Here is a 6,160-nt window from a genome sequence, read left to right on the forward strand (position 1 = left end):
ACTTCATCTCTTCTCATGAGCAATTGACCAAGGAATTGGCTATTGATCAAGATTTGAGAGATTAAATTACAAGAAATTGTAATTCGATCACTTAAGATTGCCAAGAAGATCAATGAGTGCATTGATTGAGGAAGAGATGAGAATGAACTTGATCCGGAGGATTGCCATATCTCTTGATCCCAATGTTCATTCTATTTTTTAGTTCTTACAATTTATTTTCTTGCCATTTTACTTCTCTTCACTTTATTGCTTTTTTTACTTTCCTGCCAATTTACATTTCTTTGCTGCTCATCATCCAAATCTGAATCATCTAACTAGGAAAATCAATTAACCATTGATTGCTTAATCCGTTAATCTCTGTGGGATTCGACCTCACTCTATTGTGAGTTTTACTTGACGACAATTCGGTACACTTGCCGAAGGGAGATTTGTTGTGAGACAAGTTTTCCGTGCATCAACAACACCTCAAGTTCATTCCAACACAACCTCCATGGTGATGCACACAAGACACCCTGGAGAACTCATTCTAATTTAAGGTGGGGTGAGCATCAGAATCAAGGACAAAGGGACTTCAACTCTGGCAGCCTCAGCAACACAAACAACAAAAGCCATTCATCTAAAGATACTAACCAATTCAAAAACCCACAAAACATATATCCCCAACCCCATAACAACTCACAAAACCACCAAAATAGCCTTTCCACATCCATATTCCACCCACAAAATAACCCTGCAAATAGTTTAAACAACTTCCAGCAACAACCATCTCAGTTTACACAACCACAACCAAATCCAAACTCCCAAAGAATCTCTAGTCTAGAGATAATGATGGAAAAACTCATGAAAAATCAAGGGATGGCAAGGAAAGATCAAGCCATAACAAGTAAAAACCAAGAAGCTTCAATCAGAAATCTTGAGAGACATATAGAACAAATGGCTAAACAAATTGCAGAAATGGGTGAGAAGCAACCAAATGCATCCCCTAGTGCCACTCAAGACCCCCAAGGGACAAAGGAAAAGCCACAAAGTGGGAGGAGTGCAAAGTATTCATAGTGGAAAGTGAGAATACTGGGGAGAATGAAGCCATCAATCAGGAAGAACACAACAGAGAAGTTCCACAAGAAGAGACAGAAGAGAGAAGTGAAGAGGATAGAAAGACCAAGAATACAAAATGCTCAAAGAGAGATAAGAACATCCTTGAAATACAACTACAAGAGAAGAAGGAAGGGGTGAAGCCATATATCCCCAAACTTCCATACCTTCAGAGGTTCAAAAAAGAAAACCAGGATAAGCAATACTCAAAGTTCCTGGACATATTCAAGACACTCAGCATCAATATTCCTTTCTTAGAAGCACTTGAATAGATGCCATTATATGCCAAATTTATGAAAGAAGTGCTAACAAAGAAAAAACCCTTGAAGGAAGGACAGATTGTTGAAATAACAATGGAGTGTAGTGCTATTCTCCAAAGAGGTCTACCAGAGAAGAAGGATGATCCTGGAAGGTTTTATATACCTTGTACCATAGGAGACATAACTATTGAGAAATCATTCTGTGACCTTGGTGCAAGCATAAACTTGATGCCTCTATCTCTTATGAGGAAACTTCAAATTTTTTAGCTGAAACCCACTCAAATAGCTCTTCAAATGGCTGACAAGTCCATTCAGCAAGCACTTGGAGTTGTAGAGAATGTGCTGGTAAAAGTGGAAAAATTCCTTCTCCCAGCTGATTTTGTCATCCTGGATATGGAGGAGGACTCTAACACTCCCATCATTCTAGGGAGGCTGATGAGCAGATAATTTATACGCTTTTTGGCATTGTTTTTAGTATGTTTTTAGTAGGATCTAGTTACTTTTAGGGATGTTTTCATTAGTTTTTATGTTAAATTCACATTTCTAGACTTTACTATGAGTTTGTGTGTTTTTCTGTGATTTCAGGTATTTTCTGGCTGAAATTGAGGGACTTGAGCAAAAATCAGATTCAGAGGTCGAAGAAGGACTGCTGATGCTGTTGGATTCTGACCTCCCTGCACTCAAAATGGATTTTCTAGAGCTACAGAACTCAAAATGGCGCGCTTCCATTTGCATTGGAAAGTAGACATCCAGGGCTTTCCAGAAATATATAATAGTCCATACTTTGCCTAAGTTTAGATGACGCAAACTGGTGTTCAATGCCAGCTCTCTGCCTAATTCTGGCGTCCAGCGCCAGAAACAAGTTGCAAAGTGGAGTTCAACGCCCAAACTGGCACAAAAGTTGGCGTTCAACTCCAAGAATGACCTCTCCACGTGTAGAATTCAAGCTCAGCCCAAGCACACACCAAGTGGGCCCTGGAAGTGGATTTATGCATCAATTACTTACTTCTGTAAACCCTAGTGACTAGTTTAGTATAAATAGAACTTTTTATCATTGTATTCGTAGTCTTGGTTACTCCGGTTCCCCTCTGGGGCCAAGGCCAATGAACTCCATTATCACTTATGTATTTTCCACGGTAGAGTTTCTACATTCCATAGATTAAGGTGTGGAGCTCTGCTGTTCCTCGAAGATTAATGCAAAGTACTACTGTTTTCTATTCAATTCATCTTATTTCGCTTCTAAGATATTCATTCGCACTTCAACCTGAATGTGATGAACGTGACAATCATCATCATTCCCTATGAATGCGTGCCTGACAACCACTTCCGTTCTACATTAGATTGAATGAGTATCTCTTAGATCTCTTAATCAGAATCTTCGTGGTATAAGCTAGATTGATGGCGGCATTCATGAGAGTCCGGAAAGTCTAAACCTTGTCCGTGGTATTCCGAGTAGGACTCTGGGATTGAATGACTGTGACGAACTCCAAACTCGCGAGTGCTGGGCGTAGTGACAGATGCAAAAGGATAGTAAATTCTATTCCAGTATGATCGAGAACCTCCAAGATGATTAGCCATGCAGTGACAGCGCATCAGACCATTTTCACAAAGAGGAATAGGATGCAACCAACGACAAGGGTGATGCCTCCAGACGATTAGCCATGCTGTGACAGAGCATTTGGACCATTTTCCCGAGAGGATTGAAAGTAGCCATTGGCACCGATGACATCCTTACATAAAGCCAGCCATAGAAAGGAGTAAGACTGATTGGATGAAGACAGCAGGAAAGCAGAGGTTCAGAGGAATGAATGCATCTCCATACGCTTATCTGAAATTCTCACCAATGATTTACATAAGTATTTCTATCCTTATTTTAGTATTAATTTCGAAAACTCCATAACTATTTTATATCCGCCTTACTGAGATTTACAAGGTGACCATAGCTTGCTTCATACCAACAATCTCCGTGGGATCGACCCTTACTCACGTAAGGTTTATTACTTGGACGACCCAGTGCACTTGCTGGTTAGTTATGCGAAGTTGTGAAGATATGTTTAGACCATGGTTCTGTGCATCCGTTTTTGGTGCCATCGCCAGGGAATCAATTTCGAACAATAATTCACAACCTGAGTAACAATTTCGCATACCAAGTTTTTGGCGCCGTTGCTGGAGATTGTTCGAGTTTGGACAACTGACGGTTCATCTTGTTGCTCAGATTGGGTAACTTTCTTTTCGTTTTCTTTTCAAAAAGTTTTCAAAAAATATTTTTCAAAAATCTTTCAAAATCTTCTCCTTTGTTTTCGAAAAAAAATTTTAAAATAAAAATATTTTCAAAAATAATTTTTTTAGAATTTTTAAGAATGAATTCTAGTGTTTCATGAAGCATGTTGAAGCCTGGCTGGCTATAAGGCATGTTAGGCGTGTCATGTCTAAGTTACATACTAAAGCTTGGCTGGCTATTAAGCCATGCCTAACCCTTTGATTGGAGCTTTAGTCTAAAGAGCATAAGATTCCTGGAATTCATATTAAAAATTTTGGAATCCTTATTTTTCTTTTTCAAATGATTTTCGAAAAAATTAAAAGAAAATACAAAAAATTCATAAAATCAAAAAAATCAAAAAAATATTTTGTATTACTTGTTTGAGTCTTGAGTCAGTTTTTAAGTTTGGTGTCAATTGCATATTCATCTTGCATTTTTCGAAAATTCATGCATTCATAGTGTTCTTCATGATCTTCAAGTTGTTCTTGGTAAGTCTTCTTGTTTGATCTTGATGTTTTCTTGTTTTGTGTTGTATGATGTTTTTCATATGCATTCTTGCATCCATAGAGTCTAAGCATCAAAGATTTCTAAGTTTGGTGTCTTGCATGTTTTCTTTGCATATAAAAATTTTCAAAAATAAGTCTTGATGTTCATCATGACATTCAAAGTGTTCTTGGTGTTCATCTTGACATTCATAGCATTCTTGCATGCATTCATTGTTTTGATCTAAAAATTCCATGCATTGAGCATTTTTAGTGTTTTCTCTCTCATCATAAAAATTCAAAAAATCAAAAAATATCTTTCCCTTTTTCTCTCTTAAAATTTCGAAAATTAGATTTGACTTTTTCAAAAAATTTTAAAATCTAGTTGTTTTTATGAGTCAAATCAAATTTTCAATTCAAAAATCTTATCTTTTTCAAAAATCAAATCTTTTTTCAATTTTTTTTAGTTATTTTCGAAAATTTCAAAAATATTTTTTAAAAATCATTTTCTTAATTTTACATCATATTTTCGAAAATAACATCATCAATTAATGTTTTGATTCAAAAATTTCATGTTTGTTACTTACTTGTTAAGAAAGATTCAAACTTTAAGTTCTAGAATCATATCTTGTGATTTCTTGTGAATCAAGTCATTAATTGAGATTTTAAAAATCAAATCTTTTTCAAAAACTAATTTCTATCATATCTTTTCAAAAATATCTTCTTATCTTACCTTTTTCAAAAAAGTGATTGCAAAATATCTTTTCTAACTTCCTAACTTCTTATCTTTTCAAAATTTGTTTCAACTAACTAACTAACTTTTTGTTTGTTTCTTACCTTTTTCAAAACTACATAACTAACTCTCTCTCTCTAATTTTCGAAAAAATCTTCCCTCTTTTTCAAAATTTCTTTTTAATTAGACTAATTATTTTATTTTTTATTTGAATTTTCGAAAAACTACTAACCTTTTTCGAAAATTATTTTCGAAAATCCTCTCCCTCTCTCATCTTATTCTATTTATTTATTCATCTACTAACATCTCCTCATCTCACATCTCTGCTCTCCTCACCCTTGTGTTTCTTTCCTTACATTACATTCTTTGTCCTCTTCTTTTCTTCTACTCACACAAGGACCTCTATACTGTGGTATAAAGGACCCCTATTATTATTATTATTATTATTTTTTCTGTGCCCTCTTCTTTGTCATATGAGCAGGAGCAAGGACAAGAATATTCTTGTTGAAGCAGATCCAGAACCTGAAAGGACTCTGAAGAGGAAATTAAGAGAAGCTAAATTATAGCAATCCAGAGGAACCTTTCAGAAATTTTCGAACAGGAAGAGGAGATGGCAGCCGAAAATAATAATAATGCAAGGAGAATGCTTGGTGACTTTACTGCACCTAATTCCAATTTACATGGAAGAAGCATCTCCATTCCTACCATTGGAGCAAACAATTTTGAGCTGAAACCTCAGCTAGTTTCTCTGATGCAGCAGAACTGCAAGTTTCATGGACTTCCATCTGAAGATCCTTTTCAGTTCTTAACTGAATTCTTGCAGATATGTGATACTGTTAAGACTAATGGAGTAGATCCTGAAGTCTACAGGCTCATGCTTTTCCCTTTTGCTATAAGAGACAGAGCTAGATTATGGTTGGATTCTCAACCCAAAGACAGCATGAACTCTTGGGATAAGCTGGTCACGGCTTTCTTAGCCAAGTACTTTCCTCCTCAAAAGCTGAGCAAGCTTAGAGCTGATGTTCAAACCTTCAGACAGAAAGAAGGTGAATCCCTCTATGAAGCTTGGGAAAGATACAAACAGTTGACCAAAAAGTGTCCTTCTGACATGCTTTCAGAATGGACCATCCTGGATATATTCTATGATGGTTTATCTGAGTTATCAAAGATGTCATTGGATACTTCTGCAGGTGGATCCATTCACCTAAAGAAAACGCCTGCAGAAGCTCAAGAACTCATTGACATGGTTGCTAATAACCAGTTCATGTACACTTCTGAAAGGAATCCTATGAGTAATGGGACGCCTATGAAGAAGGGAGTTCTTGAAGTTGAT

At 36.3% G+C, this 6,160-nt stretch overlaps 1 non-coding gene across 1 annotated transcript; it reads right to left on the bottom strand.

Moving 5' to 3' along the window:
• Positions 1-5,833: 5,833 nt before the first annotated feature.
• Positions 5,834-5,941, bottom strand: LOC148544542 (small nucleolar RNA R71). Its single transcript, XR_015900699.1, has one exon. It is a non-coding gene; the product is annotated as a small nucleolar RNA R71 (small nucleolar RNA).
• Positions 5,942-6,160: the final 219 nt, after the last annotated feature.

This window comes from Arachis ipaensis, chromosome B9 (assembly GCF_059453495.1).
Source record: "Arachis ipaensis isolate K30076 ecotype BB chromosome B9, ASM5945349v1, whole genome shotgun sequence".
Lineage (NCBI taxonomy): Eukaryota > Viridiplantae > Streptophyta > Magnoliopsida > Fabales > Fabaceae > Arachis > Arachis ipaensis.